The 14,173-nt window shown below is 35.8% G+C and overlaps 1 pseudogene; it reads right to left on the bottom strand.

Moving 5' to 3' along the window:
- LOC18590112 lies at positions 1,518–13,583 on the bottom strand (annotated as a pseudogene).

The raw sequence follows: 14,173 nt of genomic DNA, 5'->3' as shown, positions 1-14,173 counted from the left end.
TGACTTGGGATTAATGAGTTTTTTTCTTGGTTTAGAAATTAAGCAATCTATTGCAAGCTTATTTCTGTCTCAACAAAAATACATCAATGAAGTTATGAAAATGTTCCACATGCTTAATTGCAAATTTGTAGCTACACCACTTACAGTAAATGAAAAGTTTTCAATGAATAGTGAAAGCAAGCTAAAGGATCCTTCTTAATATAGAAGTTTGATTGGAAGCCTCTTATACATATGCTTAACACGACCTAACATTATGTATTCTGTGAGCTTACTATCCAGGTTTATGTAAGAGCTTATGAATCTTCATCTTGCAGTTGGGAAACGTGTGCTCAAGTATTTGAAAGGCACTCTAAACTTTGGAATCTATTATACCAAAAAACCAAAATTTTTTCTCATTACCTACTTTGACAGTGATTGGGCTAGAAATGTAGATGATTCCAAGAGTACTTTAGGCTATATCTTTGCTCTTGGTAATGGAGTTTTCTCATGGAACTCTCATAAACCATCCATTGTTGCTCAATCCCTTGTTGAGGTAGAGTACATATTTGCTGCTGCAACTTCCAACCAAGCAATTTGGTTGAGAAAAATGCTCACTGATTTGCAGTTTCCACAAAATCATCCTACTCCCTTGATGGGAGATAACAAATCAGCTATTGCTATCACCAAGAACCCTATTTTCCATGGAAAGACCAAGCACATCCAAGTGAAATTTCATGCCATTAGATATGCTGAAAGGTTAGGTTAAGTTAATGCTCAATATTGTAGTTTTGAATTGCAGCTAGCTGATATAATGACTAAGACTTTGGGAAAGCCAAGATTTGAGTACTTAAGAAGCAAAATGAATGTTTAAGATGCAAGTACTATGGACGACTGTTAAGAAGTAATACTTGCATGCATGCAGCAAGAGCTTTTCTCTCAACTAAGTTTATTTTCTTAGTTAATGTCAGTTTGCTTCGTTGTACTATAATTATAGGTTTAATGTTGTTTTTGTGATGTCCCTTACGTGTTAGTTTGCATGTAATCTACACTTACACTTGTTAAACATGTTTACAAGTGTTTCGCATGTACACAAGGTATATAAGCCTTGTTTTATTTTAATGAAACATATGATCAAATGTTATCATCTTTTCTTTCTTCTCTTATTCTTTCATATCCTCTATTTTAAGCCTTATTTTACACTAACAGTTTCTAGAGCCCACTCCATTCTGGAAGTGAAAATTTCATCAGAGTTAGCTTTCGTATGAACATTATTAAAAAAAAAAATAAAGGATCACCCGAATGATAATATGATCAGAACTTGAAAGATCGATATCTGATTCTATATCATGTTGGTCCTGCAAAGAATGCTAAGACAGATTATATTTGGCATGTCACTAGAGGAAAGAAAACTGAAACAACTTTTACAGTTGCTTACTTGTAAGTTACAAGACCTTAGCTGATCTTACACTCTCCTAAGTTCTTTAAAGAATCGTCTTCATAAAATGCAGTGTCATTTAAGAGTAGTGAATTTAAGTATCTTAATCTTCCCCTCCATCTTCGTCACTGTCAAGATCAGCTCTACCGTACCTCCTTTCAAAACATACGAACGTTTGCCGCCTCTACACGCAGGAAACATGCATTAAAACATCATAACTAACCCGTGGCTAGTCTGCTTGACGCTGCCTGTTAAACTCCATAATCTGTTCATATAGAATTTAAGTATGAGGGCACATGCATCCATAATATCTTAATCATCTCATTAACCATCAAATATAAGATGATACATTTTCCAGGTTATTAGTAGAGGTGAGCAAATTGGACCCGAAACCGACTAACCGAACCGCACTAAAATGAGTTTGATTTTTTTGATTCGGTTAATTCGGTTATTCGGTTAATTTGGATAGAGTAATTCGGTTAGTGTAATGAATTAGGTTCAGTTTTGGTTAGAAAAATGTCTAACCGAACTAATCGAAAGGCATTTTTGTAATTTTACCTAAAAATTCCTAAACCTAAATCCCCAATTCCTTTTTCTAATTTTTACCATTTTGTTCGGCTGTTCCTGTCTCCCCTTTCCCGTGACTCCCAATCTCTCATCTCCAGTTCTCCACTATCCACTCTCCACTCTCATCTCTCGCCCTTTTTACTGTCTGCCGACTACCGTCCGTTGACATCTGATCTTCACTCTAGCTCGATCTGGTTTCTACCGACTGCCCTTATTGGTTTCTACTGACTGCCTTCCTCTTGAACAAGTCCAAGTTGGTCTCTAGTTGACTGGTTTCTGGTTGGGTTTCTTGTTGCTGTCGACTGTCCTTCCTTCATCAAAGTGACTGGTAAGTTTTATTTATTCTGCTGCCACCATCACTAAAGTTTGTTATGTGATATCCGAGTGTGCCAACAGGGCAAGTTGATATGTGAGACTCATTTTCTGTTAAGAAAATTTTAGACAGCCCAAAATCCATTTTAAAATACTCAATACATATTTATGGAATGTTACATGAAGAAACTCTTTCTGAAAACAAAGGGAATGGTTAGATAAAGGACTTTAAAAACTGAAAGGTAGAAGTAGAGAACAGAAACACAAGATTTCCAAACAAGAGCATGCCAAGAAAGTATAAAGATGAAACAAACCATTGGCAATCTTTCCAAAGTCAGAGAAAGGTCTTGGTTTTGGTTCCTGCTTTTGTCTTTTACTGGTGTTCTTTATCTTCGTTTTTCTCGGTGGCTCTTGCCCATGTTTACACAAATGTTGTAAAGGATATATAAATATCTAGAAATAGAATGAAAACTAAGACTTGATCCTAAGTTGTTGATTTGTCGGCCACTTGAAAACTCCCAAATTTCCCTAGGAATAAAGTAATAGATAAACCAAAATCAGCTTTCCCTATTCTGTCAGCTTGCAGAAGAAAAACCATTATGCAGTACCATTCTTTATGATCTGGAGCCTTTAACAATTGGTTGATTATTGGTTTACTTTTTACATGCATGGCAATTGGTAAGAAATTTTCTGGTCATAATTATTGCTTAACTTCTACGTTTGGCTTTAAACCTCATCATGGCAACTATCTTCTCATTCCATAAATAGATTTCTATGATGAACAATCATTAAAAGTTGTACTTGAAATATTTTAAAATGGTGATTTGTCATATCCAAATGAATATAGTGTCATAATCATATATCATATAGTGATGCTAATTAATTAATCATATGTCATATTCAGCACTTACAAGAACAAGATGATCACCATCTCTAATAAGCTTTATATATATACAAACTTGCTAATTAATTATCATGACAAATTTGCTAATTAATTAATTCTTTTTGAGTGACAGATTGAAGATTTTAATGGCAAGTGAAAGCAATAATCCAGCTTCAGCTCCTACTCCTAGTGATGCTGCTACGCAGCCTACTCCTATTGGCATGCCATTATTGTCACCAACACCAACTACATAGCAAACTATAATCTCCACTAATGATAGTGATGGTGTCAATTCTAAGAAACGAAAAGCACTTCCACCGAGGTCTGAAGTTTGGAAACACTTCACCAGATTCGTCAATGATCAAGGTGAACAAAAAGCTAGGTGTAATTATTATAATAGGGTACTTTATGCTAATACTAAATATAATGGCACAACTTCATTGAAGAATCACATGAATTCTTGCAAAAAGTTTCCTAGTTCTGCTAATGATTCTACTCAAATTGAGTTAGCTTTTCAATCGGGGGATAGGTTTATAGGAACTTGGAAATTTAGTCAAGAAGCCATTAAAAAGTCTCTAGCTAAGATGATCATTAGAGATGAGTTACCTTTCAGATTTGTAGAAGGGGAAGGATTTAAGGAATTTGTGGCAACTTCATGTCCTAGATTTATTGTCCCATCACGATGGACTGTTACTAGAGATTGCTTTAACCTTTTTGTTAATGGAAAGAACCATTTCAAGTATACATTGAGAACATCTTCTTTTAGGATTTCTATAACCATAGACACATGGACATCAATTCAAAGAGAGAATTATATGTGTCTTACGGCTCACTTTATAGACAATGATTAAAAATTACACAAAAGAATTTTAAACTTTTGTCTCATTTATAGTCACAAAGGTGAGGCCATTGGGAAAATGATTGATAAATGTTTGCGTGATTGGGGGATTAGTAAGGTTTTCACTATTACTATTGATAATGCTAGTTCCAATGATGTTGCAATAGCATATTTGAAGAAAAAATTTAGTTTAGCAGGAAATAACTTTTTAGAAACCAAATTTCTACATATGAGATGCATTGCACATATCATTAATCTCATTATCACTGATGGATTGAAGAAAATGAATGATTTAATTGCTTGTATTCAAGGGGTAGTTAGATATGTGAGACAGTCACCTGCTAGGTTAGCAAAGTTCAAAGAATGTGTTGAGTCTGCAAATATTCAATCAAAATTTTTGTTATGTTTGGATGTTAGTACTCAATGGAACTCCACTTACTTGATGTTAGAAACAGCTCAAAAGTTTGAAGAAGCCTTTAATTTATTTGAGGAAGCTGATTCTTAGTATAGAACTGATTTGTTGATGGGAGATGGGATACCTGAACATGAGGATTGGGAAAATGTTAGGAGGTTGAATGTTTTCTTGAAACATTTTTACACACTCATAGTAAAAGTTTCAGGTACTTCTTATGCCACTATTAATACTTTTCTTTATGATATTTATGGTATTTATTGCATTTTGAGAGATAGACAAAGGCATCCTGATGTTGAGTTGTAAACAATGGCAAAGAAAATGAAAGAGAAATTTGATAAGTATTGAGGAAATATAGAAAAAATGAATAAGTTGCTTTATGTTGCCTCTGTTCTTGATCCAAGGAAGAAACTTGTATTTGTGGAGTTTTGTTTGAGAAAAATGTATTCGAATGAGCAGGCGTTATCGATTTGTATGAGTTTGAAGAAAACAATGAAAAAGTTGCTTGTTGAATATCAAAAAAATGTACAACCTCCTCTTGAGAAAGTTGGTGATAGTAGCCAATCCTAAGTGAGCCCAATTTATGAATTTGATGATGATGCTGACTCCAGTGCTAGTGTTTCTCTTTTGAATGAATTTAAGAGATATAAGATTGCAATTGGTAGGGAAGAGGATAAATTGGAATTGGAGAAGTATTTGAGTTTAAATGAGCTTGATGCAACCGATAGTGATGACTTTGATGTTCTCATTTGGTGGAAACTCAATAATCATAGGTATCCTACTCTTGCTTTACTAGCTCGTGATGTACTAGCGATTCCTCTATCCACAGTTGCTTCAGAATCAGCTTTTAGCATCGGTGGTCGTGTGCTTGATGCATATAGGAGTTCTTTAATTCCTAAGATGGTGCAAGCCCTTATTTGTGCTCAAGATTGGCTACGTGTACCTTTTTATTATCTTCATGACACTGAGAATGATTTGCTTGATGAAGGTAAGTATTTTATTTATATCATCATTTCATTTTTTTGTTTCAATTGTTAATATGTAATTGCTTAATTTCTTACTTTCTTGTTTATGTATTGTAGAGTTGTCAAAGATTGCAGTGGACAATGTACTTGATAATCTTTAAGGTAATCAAGTAATGTTTATTGTTTAGTACTTGATAAATGAGTGCTTCTGATGGCTGGTGCTAATGTTAGTAATGTCTATTTTTCTTAGTATGTATTTTTGTTAGTAATGTCCTGTGTCATCTTAATGGTTGAAGTTGATAGACAATTTCTTTTTGGAATGTTATTATTAATTTAATCTAGGCTACTTCATTTTATGCATAGTTTGATGACCCCTTTACATTACTTATTTTACTGCAGGCATATGTGGAAAAGTTTCAGAAGAACTAAAAGAAACATGAGAACCTTTTCATTTCTGTATCCAGTTTCCTACAGCTTCTAGGAATGCTTACCTTTTCATTTTTGTTGTGTTTTATTCCTTGGAAGTTAATATACGATGCTAGCACTTGCTTGTCATATGTGGGTGTTTTGTGCCAGACTGCCAGTTGTGAATTGTGATGTTTCTAAATCTAGTATCTAACAGTGATTGTTGCTCTCTAGGCATCCTGTTTTTATCTATGGTTTTATATGCCTGAGTTAGATGTTTAGACATTTTTGAAACTTAGCATGTTATTTTCTTGGCATTTAGCATTGATATGTTTGTCAATGCAAAGCATAGAAATTTTGCATTTAGAATATGTGCATTGAAGAATATGAAGAACATTGAGAAGATCCATATCCAAAGGCTGACAACATGAAAGAGTAGTGGTGAAATATTATTATTAACTTTATTCTATTGGGTTTAATATGGAGGACAACATCAAGATTTCTTATCAAAAACCAACCTTATTCCCATAACCACTCCAAATTCCTTTTCCAATGCTCTTTTTATGTATTTTTGGCAGTCAAAGTTGCTTCCCTCTGCAAAATGGGCCTAAAAATTCAGAAGGTAAATAAGAATTAGAAAAAAAAAATTATTCAGTTCGATTTTCGGTAACCGAACCGAACTAACCGAGTTAGTTCGGTTTCGGTTAGTTCGGTTAGTTATTTACTTAAGTTCGATTTCGATTAGTTTTATACAAGAATTCGGTTAGTTCGGTTATTGGATATCCAGTAACCAAATTAATCGAACTACCCGTTTGCACAGCCTTAGTTGTTAAGCAGTGTAGGAGCATCACTTGCCATGGGAGCCTAGAGTTTCACATTCTTTTCAAGTCCACAAGTGGCTAAAAAAGGCATATAGGGATTAGGCTCAAGATTATTTACTATATGCGGATCGCCTACCATTAAACGAACCAGTTTAGCATCTTTCTTCTTCCAAATGAATATACGGCCACAATCAGAAGCACTCATCACATGTTCATCATTGGGCCCAAAAAAACTCACTCCTTGGACTGTCTGCGAATTTTTGTGACCCACATTAACCTGTGGCTCCTGCCGAGCTTCAGAATTGAGAGATAAGGGGGAGAGGCCCAGCTCCATGTTCTTTTGGAATAAAAAAATTAGCTCATCATTGTAAAAGACAAGTAGTTCACTGTGGCTAGAGTAAGTTAATCCTCTGATATGAAAATCTATAGGGTCAGCCAGGTGATGGGGGCAAAACACGTTCACCGGTGTGTCTGAAATATTCGATGCATCCAACTGACACCTTCTGTATAGATGTGGGCATATTCATCAGAACCTCCCAGAGCAAAGTAATTTGGATTCCTTAGATCAATTACAATGGAATTTAGACTTACTTTTTAAAGGTTGTGGCTGCCTGTTAGTTTCTTCGAATGAGAAGCAATGGAATAGCTTTGTTGCGGAACTACTTCGCAGATCAAACTGCAAAATATAATAACAAGAGTAACAAACAACAAACCAAACGACAAAGATTGCAGCTAAATCTTATAATTTTTTTGAAAATTAACTGATTCATTAATAAGGCCTGAGTAAGCATTCCAGCCAGGCATGGGACGATTTTTAGCCAATGAGTTTTGATGTAAAACCCATTTGCATAAAAACCTTCCTTTACAAAAAAGCTAGAGCTCTGTCACACTAAAATATCAGAGTAACAGTCTGCTATACAGTCCTAAAAACCCCCCTGATATGCAGTCCCGTATTTACTCACATCTTAGACCCTCCCAGATTTACAACAAGAAGATTACACAGCTAAATCTTATAATAAGGTGCAAGTTTTATGAATTTAACTAACATGTCGAACTAAGCCATCTTCACCACAGCTATAGAATATGTGCGGACTGCCCGGACCCACAGCAAGATTGTGCACGCGACCTTGGTGGTCTCCCAACTGTCTTGTTCTAACTTGACCATTCTCTAAAATCTCACCAAGCCTTAACCGAAAAGATAAGGAAGATAAAAATTTGTCTTGGCCAGATCCATAAATTAATTTCTCTACCAATATGGGCCAGAAACATAACTATGTAAGGGAAAGTGAACTATAGAGTATGATGAGGTCGATCTCATTAAGAGATTCTTTAGTTATGTTTGAAAATTTATTGTGAATGAGAACAATAACCTATTAGCATCAAGAATCAAAGCAGGGATAAATTTATGCACAGGACTTTCACCTGGCCATCAGCAGAAGAAGTGACTATCTTCTTATCATCTGCGAGGGGCATAATTCGAGCCTGAAATAAGCTGTTTAAGTGGCTAGAAGCATACGGAAGAGTTTTGCTTTTAGTTGCCCAGTTCCATAACATAGCATGTTTGTCATCCGAACCTAATACCAGGAGGCCACTAGTGGAGTTAAATTCTACAGTGTTCACACATTCCTCATGGCCATTTAGCTCCCCATGAAGGTTGATTTTTTCTACCATAGGCTGTATCAAAATGCAGACAATTAAGACTTTAAATATATCTAATGCAGAATAGAAAACTAGTGACCTAGTTATGGCTTGTTTAGAGCAAATTTCAGTTCGTGCAGTACGAAAACAACTAATGAAGAGAACCCCCAGTCTAGTTAACTATCTTATATACTATTAGTGCCCAGTGTTGGAGTTCTTAAGAAAAAGAAAGAACATGAAAACGGAGACAAACCTCACTGCAACTTCATTAATAGCTTATACATATTTATATTACATAGAAACCCACTTAAGTTAAACTAAATCTAGTTACAACTTAACTAGCCATTATCACTAGAAACCATGGTGACCATTATGATTGTGTACAAAATGACAGAAAGCAGCAGACATATTTTGACAGAATTACGGCCGTGACATCTCAATGCCTAGTCGCGTCTTTCATACTCAAAAGTCCACTTTCTATTTATGGTGTCAAAAAATATCTTCAACCTTGACTGTCAAAGTATCTTCAACATGATCTCAATAGTCTAACAAACCTCCTTGAGAACTTTTTTGAAGACTCCCAACAGTGACCTTAGAGTTTGAAACCTGTTTGTTGGCAGCCCTTTAGTCATGATATTTGCAACTTGATCTTGAGAGCTGCAATACTGCACATCAATCTCTTTGTTTTTGACAGCATCACGTATCATATGAAACTTCACCCGAATGTGTTTTGTTCTTCCATGTTGCACCGGGTTTTTGGACATAGCTATAGCTAATTGATTATCCATCCAAAGAATAGTGAGATCATTTTGAGAAAATCCCAAGCCAGACAAGATTTTTCTCAACCAAAGGCTATGATTGGTTGCAGCTGCAGCTGAGATATACTCAGCTTCTGCCGATGACTATGCCACCACCTCCTGCTTCTTGGAGGCCCATGAGAAAACACTACTGCCAAAGGAGAAAACGAATCCAGTGGTACTCTTAGAGTCATCGAGACTTCCAGCTTAATCACTATCCGAGAATCCTTGAAGATGGTGGCTTTGTTCTCGACCAAATCTGATGCCAAAATTAATGCTGCCCTTAATGTATCTTAAGATCCTTTTTGCAGCAGATAGATGAGTCACTGTTGGCTGGTGCATAAACCTAGAAAGCAAGCTTGTGCTAAACATGATGAGGTCTTGAAGAAGATAAATACAAGAGACTCCCTATTAATCTCCTGTAAAGAGTGGCATCTGCTAACTCTTCATTGTTGGACTAAGAAAACTTAACATTTGCAGCAATAGGAGTAGGAGTGGCCTTGCAGTTTTGCATCTTAAATTTTTTGAGAAGCTCAGTTGCGTACTTTTGTTGATGCAATATTGTAAACTTCTCGGCTTAGATAAATTCAAGTCCAAGGAAGTAAGTCATTAAGCCGAGATCCGTCATCTCAAATTCTTCCATCATCTCCTTTTTGAACTTTAATAACAGCTCAGTATTAGGACCGGTAACAAGAATATCATCAACATAAATCGAAACAATGACTTGTTCACCTGAAGAAGAACAACAGACATAAAGAGTTGGCTCACTCTCACTCCTATGAAATCCCTTATTACAGAGATAGTTATCAACTCTTGCATACCAGGCACGTGAGGTTTGTTTAAGCTCATATAGTGCCTTTTTCAACTTGCACACTTTGTTTTCCATACCTGGTTTAATGAACCCTTCTGGTTGCTCAATGAATATGTCTTCTTCAAGTAACCCATTGAGGAAAGCTGATTTAACATCAAGGTGCCAAAGCTTCCATCCTTCTTGGGCAACAAGTGCAACGAGCAACTGAATTGTGTCGAGTCTGGCAACAGGGGCAAATGTTTCTAAATTATCACCCTCCTGTATCTGAACATATCCTTTGACAACAAGTCGAGCTTTCAACTTGTTTACAAAACCATCACTATTCAATTTGGTTCTATAAACCCATCGAACACCAATGACTTTTTGGTTTGCTAGTCGAGGAACTAAATCCCATGTATTGTTCTTTTTTTATCATATTTACTTCATTCTCCATAGCTTTCTGCCAACCATCAACTTGTACAGCTTCACTGAATGATGTGGGCTCCATCAAGGCAACATGACACTTGTCATAGATATTAGCCAGACTTCTAGTTCCTCTCACTGCAACATCATCCACATCTTCATTATTTTCATCATGCTTTGCCTCTAGTTGGTCATTGGAGATTGACAAATTTTCTGAGGACTCAACTTCAAGCTTGGACCAATTCCATCTTTTTCCTTCATTAAACTGGACATCACGACTAAGAAAAATTTTGTTTGCTGAGACATCATAGAGCCTGTATCCTTTACTGGTATCACTGAAACCAAGATGAATTGTTAATCTCGATTTTTCATCAAGCTTCCCTCTTTTGTCTTCAGGAACTTGAGCATAGGCTATAGGCTATACATCTAAAAATTTTCAAGTGTGCAACTGATGGTTTTGTGCCATACCAAACTTCATGAGGAGTCTTTTTTGTAAGAGCTTTAGTTGGTGCAATATTTAGCAAATAGTTGGTTGTGTTAACAGCCTCAGCCCAAAAGCTTTTTGGCAACTTCTTTTCAAATAACAAACACCGTGCCATTTCCATCAAGGTCCTATTTTTTCTTTCTGACACCCCATTTTGCTGTGGATTGTAAGGCACTGTGAGTTGCTGTTGAATCCCAAATTGAGTGAGATACCTCTAAAACTCAAGAGAAGTTTATTCTTTCCCATTATCACTTCTAAGCATCTTGATAGTCAAGCTTGTCTGGTTTTCAACAAAAGCCTTGAATTTTAAAAAGCTGCTAAGAGCCTCTGCTTTATGCTTCAAAAAATAAACCTAACTGTATCTTGAAAAATCATCAATGAATAAGAGATAAAATTTGTTCCCACTCAATGATACGGTCCTCATTAGCCCTCCTATATCTGTATGTACCAGTTGCAGCTTCTGTGTGGCTCTCCATTTGGCTTGCTTAGGGAATGGTTTCTTTGACTGTTTACCACATTGGCAAGTATCACAGATGTAATTGAAAGAACCAATAGCTGGTATATTTTCAACCAAATGCTCATCATGCATAAGCTTCAAAGAATGAAAGTTTAAATGACGTAACCTTTTGTGCCATGAAACTATATCAGATGAACTGCAGATATAAGCATGATGTTTAAATTCTTTCCAATTAACAGGAAAGCAATTACTCTTCATTTTAACCGTCAAAAGCTCCTCACCAGATGGCTCAAACATTTTGCATGTCAAATCCTTAAACAATAATGCATAACCATAAGCAACCAGTTGTCTCACACTTAAAAGATTTTGGTTTATAGTAGAAACAAATAAAACATCTTTGATTTGTTTCATACCTGATGCAGTTTCTACCTCCACAGTGCCTATACCATCAACTTTTAAATATTCCCCATTGCCTATTTCCACATTAGATTTATGCCTATCATCGAACATCACAAAGAGACTTTTGCCGCATGTCATATGTCGTGAGCATGCACTATCTAACAGCCACATCTCCTTCTTTCTCACTTTTGGACTGCAATTGGCTACAAAGAGCACTTCCTCCTTCTGATCTGCTTGTTCAGCTACTGCAGCTATCTTTTCACTTGTCTGGCCTTTGCTTTTGTAGACTTTTTCAATGTGCCCAAGTTGATTGCTAGCTCGACATTTAATATTGGGTCTGAACCAACAATATTTTTCCAAATGATTTTTCTTTTTGCAGTATTGACATGCAGGAAATTTTCCTTTTTGTCTTTAACCATCACCTTGCTTCTTGTCTTTCTCTTTCTTTTGATTGAGTGAAGCTTCTCTTTTCTGCCTAGTTAACAGAGCACTCTCACTGTGATCTACCACTCAGATTGCTCTCTTTTGTTCTGATGCGTGCAAGGCATTTACCAACTCCACATCCGCGAAGCTTGAGAGGTCCATAAAGTCTTCTAAGGATGAAATCTTGGCTTCGAATTTTTCTGGTAAGCTAACTAGAATTTTGTTAACCACCCTTTTCTCTGGTGCATCTTCTCCCAAAAGCCTAAACTGGTTAACCACTTTAATGACTTTATCAGTATAATCCTTTAAGCCTTCTTCTTACTTCATCCTCAGTATCTCACATTCTCTCCAGAGATTTAGAGCTTGGATTTGCCTGGTTCGAACACTGCCTTGAATCTCTTCTTTTAATTTATCCCAAGCTTCTTTAGCGGACTTACATGTCATAATACGTATAAAAATGATATCGGATACTGCCGAATGGATGCAAGAGAGGGCTTTAAACCTCCTTGCAACTTCCTCACTATACGGCTTCATTTGCGCTATGGTGGGATTTTGTCTTTGTTCAGGTGGATCTCCACCAACTTCCACCACTTCCCACAAGTCAAATGCTCGTAGGTAAGCTTCCATTTTCACCGACCATATTGCATAATTTTCTCCTGAGAAGACAAGAGGTGCTGGTGCATTGTAACTAGTTGAGGCCATTCGGTTTTGATCTCTGAGAGTTTTTTTTGTTTTTTGAGAGGGAGGGAGTCTTGTGTTGTTTTTTTTTTTTTAGACTAGAAGAAGATTTGCAGGTCCCTTAAGAACTCTTAGAAAGCTATGATACCATGTTGGAGTTCTTAAGAAAGAGAAAGAACATGAAAACGGAGACAAACTTCACTACAACTTCATTAATAGCTTATACATATTTATATTACATAGAAACCCACTTAAGTTAAACTAAATCTAGTTACAACTTAACTAGCCATTATCACTAGAAACCATGGTGACCATTATGATTTTGTGTACAAAATGACAGAAAACAGCAGACATATTTTGACAGAATTGCGGCTGTGACATCTCAATGCCTAGTCACGTCTTTCATACTCAAAAGTCCACCTTCTATTTGTGGTGTCAAAAAATATCTTCAACCTTAACTGTCAAAGTATCTTCAACATGATCTCAATAGTCTAACACCCAGTACCCAGTTTGTGCTTTTCATGTTATCTACTTATAAAAGATGATTCCTTCTTAATTTATTTGATACTCTGATCAAGCTTGCAACATTTTCATAACAAAAAGAAAAGGTATTTCCATCGGCCTTATAGAAAGTACCAACATGCCAAAATGATCTAGGAATAGGATCCAGCTTTTGGTTAAGGTAGTAAAACTAATGGCAAGGAATTGGAAACAAGAAAAAACAAAAGATTTTAACATTTTAAAAGAAAAAAACCATAGAGTTAGGAACCTCAGAAGCAGAGAAGTGGCAGGAAAAGCTTTTGGGGGGAGAGACGTCCATTTCTCGGTTGATGATCTCAGTAAAACCACGTTTGATTCTCTTGGAACTTGTCTCCATTTTGAGCAGAAATGCAGTTCGCTTGGACAATGCAGCAACGTGGTGAGAGTGACTACCTCGTCATTTGGTGTGTATATATATATTCTTCGATAATCAATAATCTAAATTTAAATACAAATTATGAACAAAATTAAAAAATATTTGTATATATATATATGCGTGTGTGTGTATTGTTGAGGAAGAGATCGATTTAAATCCAGTAAGTTTGAATAGTGTCAAAAAAATTCAATAACTCTGAATGGAAATTTTATGATTACTGGGATTTCAATGACCTTAATTGGAAGTTTCTTCTATTTCATTTTTAATTATTTGAGCACGTTTTAAGAAAGACGAATTTCAAATCTTATAAATATCTCAAAAAATCCCGAGTATTTGACTAAATAATAAATATTTATATTTATTTTTACATTTAAAGCACCTTCTAATTTCCTCACTCGAACAATTTAAAAAAAAAATGAATTCCTGCAACCAAGTATATAGGCCAGGATTTCGACTTTCAATGTACAAAAATCTGCAGATTCTCCACGACAAATAGTGAACACTTAAAATATTTAAAACGAAGATAGTAAGATATCCACAGAAACAGTAAG

This window comes from Theobroma cacao, chromosome 9 (assembly GCF_000208745.1).
Source record: "Theobroma cacao cultivar B97-61/B2 chromosome 9, Criollo_cocoa_genome_V2, whole genome shotgun sequence".
Taxonomy (NCBI): Eukaryota; Viridiplantae; Streptophyta; class Magnoliopsida; order Malvales; family Malvaceae; genus Theobroma; species Theobroma cacao.
Note: the sequence above shows the minus strand (reverse complement) of the source record. Positions and strands in the feature narration are given on the sequence as shown.